The sequence below is a fragment of the Peromyscus californicus genome, unplaced genomic scaffold (assembly GCF_007827085.1).
Source record: "Peromyscus californicus insignis strain IS unplaced genomic scaffold, ASM782708v3 Scaffold_4__1_contigs__length_199733344, whole genome shotgun sequence".
NCBI lineage: Eukaryota > Metazoa > Chordata > Mammalia > Rodentia > Cricetidae > Peromyscus > Peromyscus californicus.
Genome location: NW_026294562.1, coordinates 49,933,550 through 49,954,422, shown reverse-complemented (window position 1 = coordinate 49,954,422; position 20,873 = coordinate 49,933,550). Strand labels below are relative to the sequence as shown.

Here is a 20,873-nt window from a genome sequence, read left to right as displayed (position 1 = left end):
GGCTTGCAGATCAGAGACATTTTTGTTTCATGGATCTCTTAGGCATATTAATTAAAACTTAAAATGTAACTTTGACGCTCACAAAACAAAACTAAAATAAAATAAAGGTTATATCTTGACCTTATAAAATTTCCTTCCCTCAGGGGCTTGGACCTGCCTAGGCCCAGTGTGCCAGGCTCTGCTGACTCCCCATGGGAGACCTTGATTTGGGGGATGTGGGGATGCGGGATGGCTTGGGAGAGAGGGCTGGGGGGTGGGAGGAGGGAGAAGGGGGGAATCTGTGGGTGGTATGTGGAGTGGGTAGAAAATTTCTTAATAAAGAAAAAAAAATTGCTTCCCTCCAAATATTAGTATATGTGTATATAATCATTGCAGTGCTATTTTACATCATGAAATCTGGGGATGGGTGATCCCTAATTAATTTGTGTTGTACCCCCACAATCAATGCTGTGCATTAATAAAGCATGCAATTGTAACTATCATGAATTACCGTCTCAAAAATTCATGAATTGGTTTGCCTAGCATGCATGAGGCCCTAGGTTCAATCCTCATCACTTTAAAATATTCTTTGAATTTAACTGGAAAAAAAAAGTCATTAAGCAGGCGGATCTCTGAGTTTCAGGCTAGCCTGGTCCAAAGAGTGAGTTCCAGGACAACCAGGCTCCACAGAGAAATCCTGTCTCAAAACAACTACAAGCACAACAACAAATCATTAAGTATTTTTAATGCAGAGAAGCAAATTGCACGACAATTAAAAAAAAAAAATCGCTTGAAATGTAATCGATCCCAGGTAGTAAACAAGGTCCTTGCGCCTTTGTAACATTTGTGAAGACCTAGTCTTTAGCCAAACTTACCTGACGTAGTACCACGAAACAATATTTCCTCATTATAATTATACAGGTTAAAAGGTGCTAACAAGCATGGCCGAAATAGCTCAGTTGGGAGAGCGTTAGACTGAAGATCTAAAGGTCCCTGGTTCAATCCCGGGTTTCGGCAGTGATTTTTGTACAGAACTACCTGGACTGCCACTGACGTTCAGCCGGATCTATGTAGTAATTACTTTACTCCCTGATGTCATCTTGTGTCTCCTACTTCCTCATTATGTGTTCCTGTCGTCATTTTTGAATAATATAGAGTTAGTGTACCCTGACTGGTACTCTACTGAGCACAGCCCACTTCTTGATGACCTCACTTTTCTTTCGGGTTTCCTATATGGTGCCTGCCAGCTGCGAGATTTGGGGCTCCGGCTCAGGCTGGGCGTGGGGTGTGGCTGAGCTGGATCCTTCAGCCCGAGGGTTCTGAAGCCCAGGTCTCTGCTTGCCTGGCCCCTTCTGGAAAGAGTGTGGCTCACGGGGTTTGTCCATGTCGGGTGACAATAACTAGGATCCGCAGACTGCCGGTGGATGGAGTGCGGGGGAATGAAGGAATCCTTGTCCGGTTTCGGCCTACACTAGCGTTATCAGGCCAAATACAGCACACCTAAATAAATGTGAATTTCAGAGACAAAACCCTTTAGAATAATCATTGTCCCAAATTTTGCAGGGAACATATAAAGCAAATGTCGTTGTTTCCGTGGAATTCCGTTGTAACTAAATGCACTGTATTTTCATTTGCTACATTGAAAAGCGCTATTACACAGCCTCCTGCCCTCTGACTTTAATGCTCATTCACCTTGAGTCCCACCCAGCAAAGGTACCCAGACTCCAATCACTCAACTGAATTTAAGAGAGAGAACTATACTGAGCCTCACTGCTTCACAGTTTTTACAGGCATATCTGCATCTTTGAGCTGACTGACTCACTCCTCCAAATACCCCGCTTCATCCTCCTCCCCACATACCCCACATGTGTGTAGGCCTCCAGAAGCTGACCAGAACTGTGGTGGAAAACAAGAGATTCTGAAGGCTTTGGACTGGATTCTAATACAAAACAACAAACAAACCCAGAAACGTTCTAGGGTGATGAGTCAGCCATGAGAGAACGCAATGGAGCAATGCTCAGTGGAGTAAACAGAGTCTTCTATGAAGCCAGGTGCCAGGCTGAACCACGGGCAGAAAAGACGGAGACCCAAGTCTCGCATTCTGAGATCACGCACTATGGTAAGAACAACAGCAGTTCCCACAGCAGTAAACCCAGCAGCTTTCTGCAGCCGACTTTTGCGCTTCTCCTTCCCTTCATCGCCAAGAGGCTAGACGATACGGGGCTTCATCCACCAAATCATTAGGTTCCTGGGAGGAAAGATGTGTTTCGGTCAGAGACTCGTCAAACTCCAATGATGACCAGAACAAACCGAAATGGCCATCTAATAAACTGGACAGTTCAAACTTTGAACGATGGATGTCACATGAGCTGTGAGTAATTTTTACGTGTCAAGTAAAAACCAACAGTGCTTGGTTATTTGGTTTATTTGGCTAAACACCAATCTAGATGTTATTGGAGAGAGAGAGAGAGAGAGAGAGAGAGAGAGAGAGAGAGAGAGAGAGAGAGAGAGAGAGAGAGAGAGAGAGTGTAAAGGTAGTTATGGCCAAGCTTGATGATCTGAATTCATTTCCCAGGATCCACTTGGAAGGAGAGAACTGATTCCTGAAAACTGTCCTTTGACCTTCCCAGTGTGCACGCCTCCCCCCAATACATAGATAAATAAATGTAACCTTTTTTTTTTTTTAAGACTATAAGTAATATTCAAATCAGCAGACTTTGAGCAAGGCCAATTTTTCTCCATAATGTGGTTTGCTCCATGCAATCATTTGAAGCCCTTAAGAGCAAAGATGAATTTCTAATGAGAAAGGAATTCTAAAATCTTGGACATAGAATACTTGCCTGACTCTCTGGCTGACTGCCCTGCTGTGTTTGTTTGGAATTGAGACCTCTTCATCACATCAAAGTTCTCAGAGATATTTAGTCTGTCAGCCTGCCCTACAGGTTACATTTTTTTAAAATTTTTGAGGAAATCATATATGCATACAATGAAATATAATCATATCTATCCCCTTCCCCTCCGCATTCTCCCTCCAAGTCCATTCATATCCCTCTAGCACATCTCTCCCACCTTTTCACTTCTTTCTTTCTTTTCTTCCTGTCTTTTTCTTCCCCACATAGGCCAGTGGGTTAGTGCGTGGGTGTGGGGGCCATGCGCTGGAGCATGGGAAACTTCCCGGTGGTCACATCCTCAGCCAAGTTTGATGCTGTCTCCTCCAGCCACGATGCCCCCGCCGACAGCTTCAGTATGGTGTAGGGTCTGCTGACCAACACCTATCTATTCAGGGATTCGGGCTGGCTTGATTTTGTGCAGGCCGTGCGTAGGTAACCACAGCTGCAGGGAATTCATGAATGTGATAGCCAGGCCAGGTTCAAAAAGACAGCATTCCACAGCACGCCTCCTCACCCTGCAACTCTTACGTTCTTTCTGTCTCCTCTTTTGCAATGTTCTCTGAGTGTTGGTGGTGGGGTTGTTGTAGCTGTCCTGGTTAGCTGAGGAGTCACAGTCTCTTATTCTCAGCTTTGTGACCAGCTGTGCATCAACTGCTGTCCATTGCAAAAAGAAGCTTCTCTGACCAAGGTTGAGGGTAGCCCAGGTCTGTCAGCACCAGGTAGCTCCTAGCCGGGCGATTGAGAAAGTCTTTTTTTTTCCCTCCAAGACAGGGTTTCTCTGTGCATGTCCTGGATCTCATTCTGTAGACCAGGCTGGCCTCGAACTCACAGAGATCCGCCTGTCTCTGCCTCCCGAGTGCTGGGATTAAAGGTGTGCGCCACCACCGCCCAGCAACTGAGAAAGTTTGAGCCCCTACAGGTTTTGAACTTACAACTCTCACAACCGTTTGAACTGAGTTCTTTTTTTTTTTTTTTTTTTTTTTTTTGGTTTTTCGAGACAGGGTTTCTCTGTGTAGCTTTGCACCTTTCCTGGAACTCACTTGGTAGCCCAGGCTGGCCTCGAACTCACAGAGATCCGCCTGGTGAACTGAGTTCTTAAACTGCCTTTGTCTCCACTTCTATTTTCAAGTCTGTCTCTAACTGTATCCATTAGTTCTGTTCTCTGGGGCAACCTGACAGCTTGCTTCAGCATCTCTTGTACACAGGTAAAGGGAAGGTTGAGATCTTTAATAAAAATGGGAATCACACATGTCTAGGAAGTATTGCGCTTTCTCCCTGTTTAGGTTTCAGCCAGAAGCAGAGGGAGGGCATCCGTGAGAAGCACTCATGACCCAAGCAAGAAGTGTAGAGAAGACAGCTGAATAACTCTACTCAACTTGGAAGGCATAGTTCAGATGCCTTTATCCACCCACTCTGCAGGATGATGCTTTGCCAGCTGGTTTCAGGGGGCACCCCAGAGAAGATGGCACTCCATTCTCCAGTGTGTGCGAGGGATGAGACTATGTCACGCCCAAACATGCCACTTGGGCGTAAAGTTTGAGTCATAGGAAATTAAGAAGCCAATACAATGGAAAACTCTCTACCTTTTCTCTAATCACATGCAAACAGGACATACGTGTACAAAGATCTCCCTCCTCCCTTCTTTATCTCGAAGGACAAAGGTTGGTGAACTAAAGTCAGTTGTTTCAAGTTCTTATCAGCTTGCAGATGGCACAGAGGAATCTACACAGCGGACTTCCTTAACTCTTTATCTGCTGTTAATTTCCTATATATTTATTTTCTCACAATTTGTTGCTCTGGAGACACAAGGTCCTTTTCCTTTATCTTATCACTCATCCGAAAATATTATTATTTTTTCTTGTTGAAGGTGGTATATAAACTGGAACTTTGGGCCACTTCCTGAAGAATCACCCATTCCCTGAGTATGTGCCTCTCTGGTGTCTCTGTGAAATGCACGTGTTTATACACTTGCTTATTTTTCTCTTTCTTTTTCTTTTTGTTAAAAGAACGTCATTTGAGAACGCAGCATAACAGGGATTATTCTTCCTCCTTCCCAGGTGCTTGGAGACAGGAAACCAACAGGAAGGGATGTGCAAGGGGAGGGAAGATCACCCACCAGCAAAGGCCCAGAGGACTGATAGGTTTGTGGCAGGGTCTGCTATGAAAATAAAATACTGTGGTATCAGAGAGGATGGGTGGGTGCAGCGTGCCGGTGTTTGGAGCTGCGCGTGCGCAAGGCCGGCCCTGGGACGGGGGCAGGTTGGGAGGGTTTCCTCTGACTCCTGGTATGCCAGGGCGGCTCTCTTCGACTATTGTGCTTCGTGCTTGTCTTTTTGGACCTGGGCACCCGGGATGGGGAGGAAGTGAAAGTCGTGCGTTGTTGAAGAAAGGACGGCAGTAACCACTTTCAGCCTGTTCGCTCTGGGTTTAGGGGAAGAAACTCGTGGTGTAGCCATTGGTAGCAGTCGGCTTCTGCTCTCTCCACACACTTTTGCAGAACTCAGGGTTTACAGTTAAGGGAACAAGGCTCTAAGTGAAAGGGGACTTGTTTGATTTAAGAGCTCTGTATCCAGATGGTAAGCAACCGCATCATTACACTTCATAATCCATTTTGCTTTCCTCCAATCTCATGTGACCGGTGTCTGGAAACTGTATTAGACACAAAGAAAGAATTTAGTAATCCTCTGTAGAATTTCAGAAAAAGAAGTAAGAGTCTTCATATACCAAACTGAAGTGTCCTTCCGAGAGCCCGGATAGCTCAGTCGGTAGAGCATCAGACTTTTAATCTGAGGGTCCAGGGTTCAAGTCCCTGTTCGGGCGCTGCTGTTTTAGTTCAAAAAGTTCCTCGGGCTGCTGGATTTTAGGGTATTGGACATCATCCCATTTTATTAAAATCCTGGCGAGCACACCAGAAGCCTTATGACGTTGTGGGAAGGAGCTCGAAAGTTTGGGAGACACGCCAGCAACTGCTTTCCCCAAAGCACCAATTCTCCCAAAGCGGCTGACTCGGGTTTCCCTGCACCGCTCTACATTTCTCTCAGGAAAAGATGCATTTCCGGGAACTGAAACCCCACATAGAGCCGCTTCCCTCTTCACACCAGGTCAAATTTTCCCTGCCCTGAAGTGTGCCCATGATTACCGCGAGATGTTGAAACCGAGGTAGAGATGTCTGTTAGTGGGAGAAAGGGGATATCCTGTTGGAGAGTGCATTCAAGGGCTGGGACAAATAAAAAAAAGTCAGCTCACATCCACGACAAATTCATACACTCTCACCCATATTCTTGCAAGATTTTAAGAAATTGGCTGGTAAACACAAAAAGTTCCTCGAGGTGAAGCATTTTTCCCTGGGAGGAGAAGACATCCCCTTGCTGAACACGGATTGAGTACTCCTTGATTCAGGCGGGCCACCGCATGAAGCCGACCTCCTTATTAAGAGTTAAGCCAGTCGCCCTCGAAAAGCCTAGAATGTCCTGATGAGCAAGGAAGGACAAAGACGGAGATGCAACGCGAGTGTGAGGTAGGGTCTTCACCCTCCTCACAGGGATGCTTCACGTAGGGTCCACACCGACCTCGCGACGACCTCCTCTCCCTCACTCAAAGCAGCCTTCTCAGAAGTAAAGGAATAATTATCTTGGCTTCCATCTCATAAACCCCTGATGATTAAAGGAGACCAGAATGCACTCACAGGCTTAGCAGAGTCTAAAAGGCAAGCAGGTGTATGCGATAATTACTAAGAGCTTTCAATCCAGTGATGAAATAAAAAAACATATGTTGAAACGGGTAAGGAATCATTTCAAAGAAACATGTACACAATATACCTAAAGTCATAGGCCCATAGCCGCGAGGCTTGGTTGGTATTAAAGGAACAGCAGGGGTCACTCATCCAAAGAAGAATGGACAGCAGGGTGAGATTCGGCTTTTGGAAAAATCACCATTATCCGGATTCTGAGGAAGGGGCCTTCATTTTCTTCAGTTGTGGTACCCACCGAGGCGCCCACTAAGCTGTGAAGGATTGTTCCACATCCATGCTCACACAGACGGCCTTGGTTAAGGTCAGTAGGTCTCAGAAACCGAAACAAAGCCAAGACACAAACAACAAATCCAGAAGACATGAATGTGGGCTAGAGCCTAATAGCAGGGCTGCCAGGGAGACTAGACAGGGTAGGGGGTTACAGGAATTAGAACGCCCTTCATGTATGTATGAAATTGTCAAAGCACATATCCAACAAAAGTTATTCAAAGTCAGCATCGCCGGAACGGGAATCTTGAGACTGAGAAGGCATCCTAAGGAGAGAAACAACAAATGCCTATAGCAAGTACCCAGACTCCTCTTCCCCAGGACACCCTTGGAATGCGCAAACCAGTCCATTGGGGCATCTGGAACTCTCCGCTCTTGGCTCCCATCATTTTCAGGCCAGGCTGGTGCAGAACACTGCCTCCTGCTGTCTGCTTTCGGCTATAGCTTTTGCATGCACCACCCTTCGCCAAAAGGCGACAGACTAAACACTGAAGTCTGTCTCGACCCTGACCTTTCAGACCTCGGACAGATCTGGATGATTGAGGACAAATGGTTACTCCGTTTAAGAATTATGCGCGTGGACCTTCCAGCAGACGCGAGGGTTGAACGGGACCTTCAGGCCATGCCATACACATCAGGTACTCCCAGTCTCTTTGGGACCCGAATAGGGGTAGAGAAACCTTATGAACTAAATGCGATGGTATTAATAATTAGGAATTAATTTTCTCATTGTTCTCAAAACGGCAAAACTAGAAATCATACACCTCTAAAAGTAAAATTAGAAATTCAAAAATTAGAGGTGAAGTCACTTGAATTTTTTTTCTTTTTCCTTTAAATTTTCCTTGGCTCAGGTAGAGGACCCTCACGTCTTCGCTGAAATAGCTCAGTTGGGAGAGCGTTAGACTGAAGATCTAAAGGTCCCTGGTTCGATCCCGGGTTTCAGCAGTGATGTTTTGTTGGCATTTCAGTCTCTGGAGTCTGGCGTTTCTTCCCAACTCCAGTACAATAGTCGTCAGTACTGTGAGGCGACAAAACAAGCAAGGCATTCATTGTTGCTGTTTCTTTTTAGTCATTAGATGATAGGGTTCTGGCAGTGATATATGGCTCAAGATCTTATATGGTGGAAGCTAAAACGTCATCAATAGAAGGTTTGCTCTGGGGAAGCGGGCTTGTCAAGGTCTACCTCCCCACCTCATAAAGTCCCAATGACAAACCAAAAATGGATTACACCAGAGTTCATCCTGGGAAACCAATGAGCTTATTAGGGTTATTTACAGATCATGGATGAGGGGTTATGGGCAGGAGCTTGAGTGACCCCAAAGAAGCCACCAGTTTGAACCCTGCCTTGTAAGTGGAGCCCCCTCCACCAGTCACTTCCAGCTGTACACTCCAGCTCCTCTCTGAGGCCACGCGTAAAATTGCATGTGACCGGTGGGGAGGAGTGACTGGACCCTTCTCGGGTCCCTTTTCTGATCTTTCGCAACTAGATATAGCTGAACTCACGAAGATGGTGACAGTTTGGCTTCGAAGCTATGCTTGTACAACACACGTCCGCTGCACCAGCTGACGTCTGGGGTCTGTCCCCCAACCGCCACCCCGTAGTGTCCCTTTGCTAAGCAGCCTGTAAGTTTCAGTGACAGGCTTGAAGACAGTCCTGAAAGCATTTGCCTCCACAGCCAAGTCTCCTAAGTCAGGGCCCATCAGAGAGCACAGGGAATCCGGCTAAGAACGTGTTCCTAGTTGGGTTAGACTACACATTATGTGTCTTCATCAGAAATACAGTTTTGGTACCCCGGTTTCCATACTGCGCCTTTAATAAGAGATATGAGAAATAATTCTTCATGGCGGCAGATGTGCAGTGTTTTTGGTTATGTACTTATCGAAGTCTTGATTACAAAAATCGCACCCATGTAACAACCACTCCCCAAGCAAAAGCCAGCTCCACGCAATTTTGTAAACTATCTTTTGGAGCAAGGGTAGTTAAGTAACCAGGGACCTGAGAGGGCCTCTCACTTGTTCAATTCAGTCATGCCGAGACATAGTCTAAAACAACTTCCGCCCGAACAGGGACTTGAACCCTGGACCCTCAGATTAAAAGTCTGATGCTCTACCGACTGAGCTATCCGGGCTCTTGAAGGGATGCTCCTTCTTAGAATATCCACAGTCAAAATTGGGCCTAGCGTCCAAATTCTTAGGAAATAGTTGAAAATCCTTAATCTTTTTGCTATTGGTTCAAAACCGCGATGAGCAAGCTTGTGGTGAAATTAAGTCCGTCTTTCTTCTTCTCTCTCATCACACGTAGAGTGTGAAGACTAAAATTACTGCAGATCCCTCGTGCGCGAGGCCTCCGAAAAGCACTTCCCGGGAGGAACGCCCCCTTCTTTTGGACCCTTGGGTCTGGCCTCCGGAGCTGGTGGAGACATTTCTAATTCCAGTCTTGTTTTTTGAGGCTCCCTAGAGCGCCTTGTGGGTGCAGTAGGGATGCATAACTTGAGGTTCGGTTTGTACTGGGCATTTACTGAGCGTGTGCTGAGTTCCAGGATCTCTGCAAGCTCCCACGGCTGCCAAGACCCCAGGCTCGGTCCGCTGTGGGGTCTCACGGACGGTAACCCGAAGCCCCCAGTGGCGCGCTGAGGGACATTTGCTCGTATTGGATAATCACAAAGGAGTTAGGTAGTTCTCACACACGAACGTCTGGGACCCTAAGCATCAGCTATCGAGTCTAAGTTCAACTGAGAAGGCTAACACCATGCCCTCTGCAGGGGGGCTGGCTGCCTGGCCAGGGGGTCAGCCTCAGGGAATTACGAGCCTGGGGCGCGTGGCCCTCCAAACCCCCGGACCGACCTCCACGTCTTGCTAGAGAGCTTGCTTCTCGAGGGCCGTGCAGTTAGCGCAGAGTGAACCAGAGCAGGCAGCTCCGTTCCGGCTCTGCCCAGCGCCGACCGGAGGGTCAGGCCCCAGGAGACCGAGGCCACACGACTCTCTCCAAGTCACCACGGGTTACTGTGTGGCACAGACTTGCTAAACGTAGGACGGTAACCGGAGCTGCACCCAGCTTAGCCGCGCCCCAGCCCACTTTCGAAACCCCCGTGGTTTGCGAAAGTCTGGCGGATCCTAACAGCCGCCCTGCAGAGACGTTTGGTTAGCCCCTGGAGGGTTAGGGGCCACGCCGAGCCTGCCTGTCGCTGTGCCCACCGCAGCCTTCCCGGTCTGGCTTCCGTCCCAGCGTGGTTCTGTTCTGACGACAGTAACTGTCCTAACTGAGTGACTAACTGCCCAGCTGTCCTTGAATGAGGAGAGTAAGGGAAGACTTTCGTGGAGAAGCGGCAGACTTGGCCTTAGAAACTCGATGTCCAGATGATTGACAAGAAATTCTATTTATTTTACAGTGCTCACCACACACCAAATCCTCTTGTTTGCTTTTCTGCTCTTTCTCTCTTCTGTCACACCTTATGGGTCAAAAGACCTTGCTTTTTATTTTTTTCCTTTTTAAATATCTTTATTTTTTAAACTCTCTGCAACCCTGTATCTAGCCATCAGAAAGGAATCGAGCATGTAGTTGGGTCTGGAGAGTTAACTGTTGAATAAAGTGCACGTTTCTCTGCAGCACCATGTACCTTCCGCTCTAGGTCCCGGTGCCAACGTCGTAGACGCTAGAGTAAAAGAGGAGAGGGGAAAAAAAAAAAAAAAAAGCACATCTACCAGAAGTGGGGTTCGAACCCACGCGGATATAAATCCATTGGATCTTAAGTCCAACGCCTTAACCACTCGGCCATTCTGGTACTTGAGGAAATGGTACTTTATTTATCAGCAACTGGGACAACACCACGAGACTTAAAAGTTTCTAAAAAGCCCTAAAATTACTTTTTACTCTTGTAAAACAGAACATTGAAAAACAAAGTCACAAGGGAGGGAGATCAGTAACTATGAAAACACCTCGCTCATTTCTTCTCCCCAGACATTGGCCGTGTGATTTATTGTGGAAGGTGACTGAGAGAACGCTCCGGCAGTAGCAGCTGCAGCAAGACTCCTGATCGTTCCATGTGGGTGGGCACAGGAATCGACTGTGATAAATTCCCTTTTTTATTTTAATGGGTGGGCCAGGGAGGACATTTTAAAGGCCAAGGATTTTGCTCTTCCTAACACTTCTTCATTCTTCCTTTCTTACTAAAATAAAAGCGACTCTGGTGGGACTCGAACCCACAACCTTTGAATGCCTTCACTTGTCTAGAAGTCCAATGCGCTATCCATTGCGCCACAGAGCCAGGTGTGTTTGGTCCTCGGTACTGCCTACATCAGAGCAGGAGCGGCGACTCGAGGGCGGCGCTCTCTTCCTTCATTAATAAGGAACGGGGTGTGCCGCGGGGAGAGAGCAGAGTCGGCGGCACCAGAAAATCCGAGCTTCCGAAGTTTCTCGGCGCAGGATACAGAAACATCGTGATCCTCGTTTCCGTTCCAGCGTCTCTATGTGTAGTTAGTCTATCTGGCACAGGGTGCTCTCGCCCGGTTCCATAGTGTAGCGGTTATCACGTCTGCTTTACACGCAGAAGGTCCTGGGTTCGAGCCCCAGTGGAACCACGTGGTGTGGGACTTCGCTTTTTTTCCGCTCAAATGATTCAGTCGGCCTGGGTTATTGAATTTTGCTTGTGACACACCCTAACGGGGTTTGTGGGGCTCCTTCCTCCCGAAAGTGTCTTTTTTTTCTCCAAGTGCTGAAAAATTTGGGTTTATATCGAAACGTTTTACTTTAAGGTCTATTTTAGAATTTTTAGTCTTTTACCATTTTCAATTAAAACACGATGTTTTCATTATCCAATCTCACAGCCCCCTCTTGTAGCACGTGGTTCCATAGTGTAGCGGTTATCACGTCTGCTTTACACGCAGAAGGTCCTGGGTTCGAGCCCCAGTGGAACCATCGTTATTTTTCCTAAGTCTTCATTAGTGTTGCGGTTTCCATTTCATCGGTTTCGGGAATCTGGGTTCTGGGCGGGAGCCATTGTGTCCAGACAGCTGTGGCAGCGTCCGCCGACCTTCTCAGTAGGTTTCCTCCGGCACCCGGAGCCAGTGAAACCGCCCCCTCGCGTTCTCTTCTGGGAAGTGCAGGTGGTGAATTGCTTCTGCTGGTGCCACTGCGCCTGCGCAGCTTCGCTCACGCCACTAGGTTCTGAGGGTCTGACTTGTGCTGGGCCACCTTTCAAATTTGCTTCTGGGGGTAGAAGGTCTGGGTAGCAGCGTGGCGTGGTAAGGAGGTGCTACTGCAGGCCTCCCCTGGGCCCACCCACTGTTCCACACCACGGCTTGCATGCATGACGAGAATTTTCCCGATTTTCTTCACTTTTTTCTTTTTTTTTTTTCTCTTAAATTTTATTTTATTTGGGGGATTGGTGGTGGTGGTTGCAAGGACAGAGGGCAGATACAAAGGAACGGGAAATGATTGTGATCGAGATACATGATGTGAATGACACAAAGAATAAATAAAAGAAAGTTTTTTAAAAAGTTGCTCCCGTTGTGTGGTGGAGCACGCCTACAATCCTTGCTTTAAAGAAATTAAAAAGTTGCTACTATCAGTGCTGATTAACTACAAGCCCGTTGGCTTCATACTGTATTTACTGATATAAAAGTACTTAATGAGAAATCAAGTCAGGCACAAGAAAAGCAATTCAAAATACTCCCTTTCGTTTTTAATTGTTAGAAGTTTCTTTTGTTATCTCCTAGACGTATCCTATTATAGTTCTGCATAAGTGCATCTATCTTCTTATGGTGCACTTGGTAGCGGAAATTTCATATGGGCCAAAAATTTAAACATAAGAAGTGTTTTGTTACATGATCATCAGGAGCAAACAGCATAGTTTTTAGAGCATAATCTTAAAATAGAGCAGATCCAAGCAGGAAAAATTTAAAGCCTGTAAATGATAAATAAAAGGACGTAAAAACCTTTAATTTCTGTATTGGCAGAGAATATCAGAAGTATAATGCAAAGACAAATGGCGAGTTTGGGAAATGTGTTTGCAAAGACTGTCCTAGCCTGGACCTGGGGTTGGGGTGGGTCTCAATGGTGGGCTTGGGGCGGAGAGGGTCTTAGTGGTGCAGTTCAGTCAAGGTATCAGCAGCCTCTGCTAAAACTGCTGTGACTTCGTGAGTGCAGTGACTTCATCACGTGCTGAAGGCAGTGTAATTCCTGTGTTCGTCCTCCTCCTTCTTCTGAGATGTTCCAAGAGCCTTGGGGGTTGGGGTGTGTGTGGATCGATAAAGACGACTCACAGTCACTTATCTCAGCCCTTGTCTGGTCAACTTCTTTTGGGTGTATGGCCTGGGCAGAGTTCATAACCAGTGTATGGGCTTACCTGTCGTGTGCCTGTTTCTCTCTCTGCCAAGGGGGATAACTTCTTGTGTGATTCTCAGGAGGCTTTGGTGAGCTGACAATCTCCGTAGTCAGCGCTGAGTTAATACTGTTTTATTATTTTGGCAGGCACCCTTGGCACAGGTGAGCACATCACTGGGTCTTGCCCTTATAGACATTTTTGGGAACTGCTAACTGCCAAACATGTCGGATCTTGGCTTGGTGGGCTGATTTCTTTGGTTTCTCTTTTCTCCATGTCCTTATCCTTTCTTTCCTTTTTGTGAAATTTTAATTAAAATTTAACATTACTTCCCCTCTTCCCTTTACTTCCTCCAGCCCCTCCATGTCTCTGCCCCCTCATTCTGTCTGGAATTGATGGCCTTTTTTTTCTTTCACTGTTATTGTTGCACACACACACACACACACACACACACACACACACACACAGAGAGAGAGAGAGAGAGAGAGAGAGAGAGAGAGAGAGAGAGATTTACCACATAAATACATAAATACAACCTGCTGAGTGTGTTTACTGTTGCATATATATATATATATATATATATATATATATATATATATATATATATGTCATTTTAGGGGTGACCACTTTGTATTGGATAAGCAAATAGGTGGAGACTGTTTCTCCCTTTCTCAGCAGTCATCAATTGCCTTTCTTTTTTTTGTCTAGGAGTGGGACCCTGTGGTAATTTGAGTGTAACTGGCCCCCATAATCTCATAGGAAGTGGCACTTTAGGAGGTGTGGCTTTGTTAGAATAGGTGTGGCTTTGTTGGAGTAGGCATGCCCTTGTTGGAGGAAGTATGTCACTGTGGAGGTGGGCTTTGAGATCTCATACATGCTCAAGCCATGCCCAGTGTCTCAGACCACTTCCTGTTGTCTGTAGCATCAAGATGTAGCTCCTTCTCCACTCTCAGTTCCTTCTCTAGCACCATGTCTGCCTGCATACCGCTATGTTCTGCCATGATAATGAACTAAACCTCTGAAACTGTAAGTCACTCAGTTAAATGCTTTTCCTTTATAAGAGTTGCCATGGTCGTGGTGTCTCTTCACAGCAATAGAAATCCTAACCAAGACAGGCCCCATGAGATTTCCTCTACCTGGGGCTAGTTGAGTCATGAATCTTAGAGGAGAATCTACTGCCACCACTTTACTAGGCCTGCATATTTCCTAACCATGTTCTAAATACTTATCCTTATAACCACAGATAAGTGCAGCTCTTACCCCTCATCAAAGATGCTTGTCTTTAAAGCAGATGAAGACCATTGCAGAAAACCACAACTGGTCAAAATGCAGTGATTAACTGTAGGGAATCCAGCCCCAGAAGATGTATCTACAACACAACTCCTGCACCCGAAGGTCAAGGAACGTCAAAGAAAAGACAGAAAACTTGTAAGAGCAAAAGAATCAGGGAGGTTGATGTGAGATTGTGTTTCTTAGAAATGATAGGAACGCCATGATGCCTCAACAATATGGCTGTCTACAAAAGACCTGAACAATGACAGTATCAGTCAACACTGTCTTTCTTTAAGTGTGTGAAGGTGCCCCAGTCACCCTTTTTGTAAGGGCACCAATTATAATGGTTCAGAGTAGATTCTAGTGGCCACATTTTTTTTCATTTGTCTTTATTAAGAAATTTTCTACTCACTCTACATACCACCCACAGATCCCATCTCCTCCCTCTTCCCACCCCAGCCCTCTCTCCCAAGCCACCTCACATCCCCACATCCCCCAAATCAAGGTCTCCCATGGGGAGTCAGCAGAGCCCGGCACACTGAGCCTAGGCAGGTCTAAGCCCCTCCCCAATGCACCAAGGCTGCACAAAGTGTCACACAGGCACTGGGCTCCCCAAAGCCTGCCCATGTACCAGGGACGGATCCCGATACCCCTGCCTGGTTGCCCCCCAAACAGTTCGAGCCAAACAACCGTCTTCCATATCCAGAGGGCCTAGTCCAGTCCCCTGGGGACTCCACAGCCCTAATGGCCACATTTTAACTTGGACATCTTTCTAAAAACCCTCTTTTCCAATAAATTCGTAATTTGGGGACCAGGGGTTGAGATTTCAACATATGATTTTGGGGTAGACATAATTCAAATCGTAGCATAAATTGTCCAAAATGAGCTACCTTTTCATTTCCCTTCTTGGAAAACTCTGTAGCTTAGATACAAAAACATTAATCCTTTTCTCTTTATTCCTATCACTTGGACTGTTGCCAGAGCCATAAACCCTTTTATAAGGAGGAGATTCATTGCACTCACCTCTCTATCCTCGAAGACGTCTGCTGTCTCGTCTGTAGACGCCAGTAGTGCCTCCATCTCTGGCCTTGCCATACTTGACAAGCAACCAGAGCAACTTCTCAAAATGCAGACATCACACAGCCCTTCATCTCCCAACCCCTGAAAGCACCCTGAGACTTGGTCCCTATGGCCACCATGTTTCTTGCTTTGTTCCCTTTCTTTCCTGGTTGTGGTTAGAATGTGGCCCTAAAGTCCATGTGTTGAAAAATTGGTTCCCAAATGTCATAGCACTGGGAATATGGGGCTTACTGGGCCATGTTTAGGTCAGGAGCGACTGGCCTTTATGAATGGGGTAATGTTGCTTATAAAGGGGCTTGAAGCAGAAGTTCAGTGTCTTGCTCTGTCTGACCCTGAAATGCTGTCGGCCATGTCACCAGGCGGGGCTCCCGGATCTTGGACATCACAGCCCGCACAATCATAAGCCCAATACATTTCTGTTCATTGTAAGTCACCCAAGGCTGAGGGATCCTGTCACAATAGCATAGAATGGGCTGTGATGATTGATTTTGGTTGTCACAAGTTGGGATTTAGCATCGTCATGGAAACAGTTGTACAAAGGAGTTTCTAGAGTGGGTTAATTTAGGGAGAGGACACACCGGAACTGTGGGAGGCATCGCTCCATGGCTGGGGTGCTGAACTGATTATAAAGGAGACAGTGAGCCGAGCCCCAGCGCTTATCACTCTCTGCACCCTCACTGCAGACGCGGCTGCTCTCCTCCGGTCACCAGACCTTCCTGCCACATGGACTGCTCTGAGCTGGGGGCCAGAACAAACCATTCCTTCCTTAAGTTGTGCTTTTCAAAGATTTTGTCAGAGCTAAGAGTAGTGACGGCCCCGACTAAGGTCCCTGGTGCTTCGACCTTCAGTAAGTGAGTCATTCTTTCTCTCCCTCCTCTTTCTTAAAAATGCCTTTTTCAGCTTCACTTTTTAAAAAAAGATTTATTTTCATTTTAAGTTTTTATTGTGTGTATGTGTGTGTTGTGCATGCACACGTGTGTGCAGGTGCCCACAAGGCCAGAAGAGGGAGTCTGATCCACTAGAGTTGGATCTATGGGTGCTACAATCTGAATTCCAGTCCTCATGATAGATCAGTAAGTATCTTTTTTAACTGCTGAGCCATCTCTACAACCCCACTGTCATTATTTAAAGATGGTCCATGCCTTTAATCCTAGCACTTGGGAGGCAGAGGCAGGCAGATCTTTGTGAGTTTGAGGCCAGCCTGGTCTACAGAGCAAGTCCCAAGGCAACCAGACTATTAGGTAGAGAAATCTTGTCTTGAAACCTCCCCCCTCCCAAAATTATTAATTTATATTTATTTCATGTATATGACTGTTTTGACTGCATATATGTATGAGATGTATGTGTATCACACCCATTCCTGGTGTCTGTGGAAGTCAGCAGAGGTTATTGGATCATCTGAAACTGGAATTATGGATGGTTGTGAGCCACCATGTGGGTGCTGGGAACTAAATCTGGGTCTTCTGCAAGAATTCCTACCCACTGAACCATCTCTCCAGTACTTCCCCCACCCCACTGTCATTTTTTTAAAATATATAATTTATTTTTATTTTATGTTCCTTGGTATCTTGCCTGCATGCATGTCTGTGTGAGGGTGTCTGAAGCCTTGGAACTGGAGTTACAGACAGGTGTGAGCAGCCATGAGGGTGCTGGGACTTGAACACGGGTTCTTTGGGTCCTAGTGCTCTTAACTAGCTGAGCCACTCTCCAGCCCCCACTGTCATTCTTAAAGGCCTCCTGTCACCCCCTCAGGACCCGGCGGCTTGGACTTCCCCTGAACGCTTTATTGACTTCTGTTGCGGGTCACTAGGCTGGCTCACTGCTTCCTTCCAGCTCTCATTCAGTTTTGGGTTGTCAAGGCTTGAGGCCTGACCAGAACCCAGACAAAGAGACGGTCTCACAGTTCCCCAGGCTCCAGTCTATAAGAGGTCGATCATTCACAGACTTGAATCCAGTGTGTTTCTGAGGCAAATACTTTTAAATACTATTTAAAAGCTTGATATTCTTATGAAGTAACTTTAATTCAAGTTCCTTTGTAATTCAATTTTATTCGTCAAACAAAGAAGGGGCCCTTTCGGATCTTGTCTTTGAAGGTTTTCCAACAAAGCACAAATTTACTCATGCAAGAATGCCTTACTTAAACATAGAGACTTCTATGTTTAAACTTCAAAAAGGCGGGAGAGAACGATGTAAAACTGGAAGCTATCAGGTATTACTTCTGGAAGAAGGTACAGGAGAAAAATCCTAGTGGTTATTGGTCAGGCAAAAAACTGTTAAATAGTACACAAAGATGTGATCTATACATTAAAACAACTTTACTTTGTGTACATGAAAAATGAAAAGTCTCCCTCCCCTCTGAGGACTCCATGAAGGAAAGAGAGGGAAGGGAAGGAAAACAAAGATCCAACAACAACCCAAGGGGTACCCAGAGCCCTCAGAGACTGTAGAATCAGGAAAGACCCTCTTGTCTCCTAGGCCCTTTAGAGCAAGCAGAATGTGGTAGTTTGAATGAGAATGGGCTGAGATGAATTTTTCTTTGGGTCACCGGCTCACAAATAATGACACAGAGACTTATTAATTATGAAAACTTGGCATATAGTTTAGGTTAGGCTTGTCCCACTAGATCTTATAATTTAAATTAACCCATTTATATTAATCTACATTTTGCTTTGTGGCTTTTTACCTCTCTTCCATCTTGCACCTCCTGTTTCCTCTCTGTGTTTTCTGGCATCTCTCCTGTGCCTAGATTCATCTCCTCTTCCCCCACCCCACTCTCTCTGCCTGGAAGTCCTGCCTAACCTCTTCCTGCCTAGCTGTTGGTCATTCAGCTCTTTATTAAACCAATCAGAAGGTGCCTTGGCAAAGACACATCTTCACAGTGTACAAAATGATCATTCCACAACAACGAACCTCTCAGGCTCATATACTTGAAGGCTTGGTCCCCAGTTGGTGGAACTGTTTGGGAAGGATTAGGAGGCATGGCTTTGTTAGAGGAGGTGTGTCACTGGGAGTGGGCTTTAAGGTTTAAAAAACCAATGCCATTTCCAGTTAGCTTTTTCTGCCTCCTGGTCATTGTCTCAACACACATGCTCTCAACTATTGCACCAGTACGAGTAGCTCAATGCCTACCTGCTGCCATGCTCCCTGCCATGATGGTCATAGACTCTAACTTATTGGAACTGAGTCTGAAACTAAATGTTTTCTTTTATAAATTTCCTTGGTCATGGTGTCTCTTCATAGCACTGGAAAAGAAACTAAGACACATGGTTTCCACTCTGTCTTTATCCTGCAAACAAACCGACCAGTTCTGCCATGGATCCTCTAAATTTGGTTCGTGTGCAACACTCCCACCCCATGTCCCATTTGTGTGCAGTTCCTATGGAGGCCAGAAGATGATGTCAGGTCCCCAGGAGCTGGAATTACAGGTGGTTGTGAGTCACTTGATGTGGATACTGGGAACCTCTGAAAGAGCAGCAAGCATTCTCAATCACTGAACCTCCTGTCCCACCGTAATCTGCCCGCTTTTGTATCTGCACATCTTGGCCCGCCTTCAGCAAGTGTCCTGGTAAGTCACCGTATTAGCTGCTTGTTTAGTTGCTATGTAAGTACCCAACATTGGCAGCTTAAGGAAGGACAGGCTTATCTCGGCTCACAGTTTGAGGGTCTATCATGGTGGGGACATCATGGCGACAGGAGTGTGAAACTGCTGGTCCCACTGCACCCTGAGTCAAGAAGAGAGAATAATTGAATGCTGGTGGTCAGCTCTCTTTCTGTTTATTCGTTCTGGGATCCCAGCTCACGGAATGGTGACACCCACAATTAGGGTGATTCTTTCCCACTCATCTAGAAACTCCTTCACAGACATCCCAGAGGTTTGTCCATTAGGTGATTCTAGATTCTGTTTCGTAGACAGTATTACTCATTTCAGTCAGCTCAGTCAGAATGCCCTGATCCTTAATGTCCCCGTTGGCACTCTTCTTCAATTCTGCTCCTTGGTTGCAATTTCTTACCTGTGTTTACTTTGTTCAGAGTTGAGTCTATTCTGTCTGCTCTGCTGTGGCAATTATCACATTTGTCCTTATAGTTATGAATAAAGTTTTCCAGCACTTTGTTTGTGTGTGAAGAGGGTGGTGAGGGAGAAAGGATTCACTGCAAAGATGACATGGGGAAAGTTTTTTTTTTTTTAATTTTATGTGAATTGGCGTGAAGGTGTCAGACAGACCTCCTGGAACTGGAGTTACAGACAGTTTCAAGCTGCCATGTGGGTGCTGAGAATTGAACCCAGGTCCTCTGGAAGAACAGCCAGTGTTCTTAACCACTGAGCCATCTCTCCAGCCCCAGCTTGGGGAAAGTTTTTTGAAGTAATGGGACCATTCTATGTTTTGATTATATATCTTTCAGAATTAATCGAATTCTATACATATCAAAGGACAAATCTTATTGTATATAAATTGTACCTCAGTAAACAGGAACACTGAAGTCAAAGGCATCATTTATCTTTGCTAAAGAAATGAAGATTTGCTTCAAACTGTAACCTTGAGCATTATTTATTTATTTATTTTTAAAGATTTATTTATTTATTATGTATACAGTGTTCTGCCTGCATGTAGGCCAGAAGAGGGCACCAGATCTCATTATAGATGGTTGTGAGCCACCATGTGGTTGCTGGGAATTGAACTCAGGACCTTTGGAAGAGCAGCCAGTGCTCTTAACCTCTGAGCCACCTCTCCAGCCCGAGCATTATTTATTTTTACATTCTTTTTGATATATAACTTATCAAAAGAGAAGTCATATCTGAGCCAAAAAGCTCAGAGGTAGGTTGTTGAGCAGGACAAGCCATTAAGCTGTGCCAGTGAATGAAGTCATAATTGTGGATGATTCCCTCCACATGTGGCATCTTCCTCCTTCTCTCCCTCCTCCTCTCCTCTCTACCCCTTCAATATTCCATTATGGATGGCTGTATTAACTACTTTTCTGTTGCTCTCACAAGACATCATGACTGAGGCAATGTAGAAATGAAAGTGTTTAATTGGAGTCCATGATGATGGAGCAAAGGCGTGATGGTAGGGACAGCTGAGAACTCACATCTTGATCCACAAGCAGGAGGCAGAGAGAGAGAGAGAGAGCACTGCAAATGGAGCACATCTTTTGTAACCTCAAATTCCACCCCCAGTAACACAGTTCCTCCAGGGCTACATCTCCTAATCCTTCCCAAAGAGTTCCATTAACTGGTAACCAAGTATTCAAACATATGAACCTATAGGGGCTATTCTCATTCAAACCATCACAAGGGGGAGGGGCTTGAGAGACCCC

General features: G+C 45.9%; 8 non-coding genes across 8 annotated transcripts; 5 read left to right on the top strand and 3 right to left on the bottom strand.

Moving 5' to 3' along the window:
• The first annotated feature begins 923 nt into the window (after nt 1-923).
• Trnaf-gaa (transfer RNA phenylalanine (anticodon GAA)) lies at nt 924-996 on the top strand. The gene has a single exon. It is a non-coding gene; the product is annotated as a tRNA-Phe (tRNA).
• Nucleotides 997-5,617: 4,621 nt separating this feature from the next.
• On the top strand, nt 5,618-5,690 carry Trnak-uuu (transfer RNA lysine (anticodon UUU)). The gene has a single exon. It is a non-coding gene; the product is annotated as a tRNA-Lys (tRNA).
• Nucleotides 5,691-7,760: 2,070 nt separating this feature from the next.
• Nucleotides 7,761-7,833, top strand: Trnaf-gaa (transfer RNA phenylalanine (anticodon GAA)). Its single transcript has one exon. It is a non-coding gene; the product is annotated as a tRNA-Phe (tRNA).
• A 1,111-nt stretch (nt 7,834-8,944) lies between these two features.
• Nucleotides 8,945-9,017, bottom strand: Trnak-uuu (transfer RNA lysine (anticodon UUU)). The gene has a single exon. It is a non-coding gene; the product is annotated as a tRNA-Lys (tRNA).
• A 1,570-nt stretch (nt 9,018-10,587) lies between these two features.
• Trnal-uaa (transfer RNA leucine (anticodon UAA)) lies at nt 10,588-10,670 on the bottom strand. The gene has a single exon. It is a non-coding gene; the product is annotated as a tRNA-Leu (tRNA).
• A 397-nt stretch (nt 10,671-11,067) lies between these two features.
• Trnar-ucu (transfer RNA arginine (anticodon UCU)) lies at nt 11,068-11,153 on the bottom strand. The gene is given in 2 exon segments: nt 11,068-11,103; nt 11,117-11,153. It is a non-coding gene; the product is annotated as a tRNA-Arg (tRNA).
• Nucleotides 11,154-11,393: 240 nt separating this feature from the next.
• On the top strand, nt 11,394-11,466 carry Trnav-uac (transfer RNA valine (anticodon UAC)). The gene has a single exon. It is a non-coding gene; the product is annotated as a tRNA-Val (tRNA).
• Nucleotides 11,467-11,730: 264 nt separating this feature from the next.
• Nucleotides 11,731-11,803, top strand: Trnav-uac (transfer RNA valine (anticodon UAC)). The gene has a single exon. It is a non-coding gene; the product is annotated as a tRNA-Val (tRNA).
• Nucleotides 11,804-20,873: the final 9,070 nt, after the last annotated feature.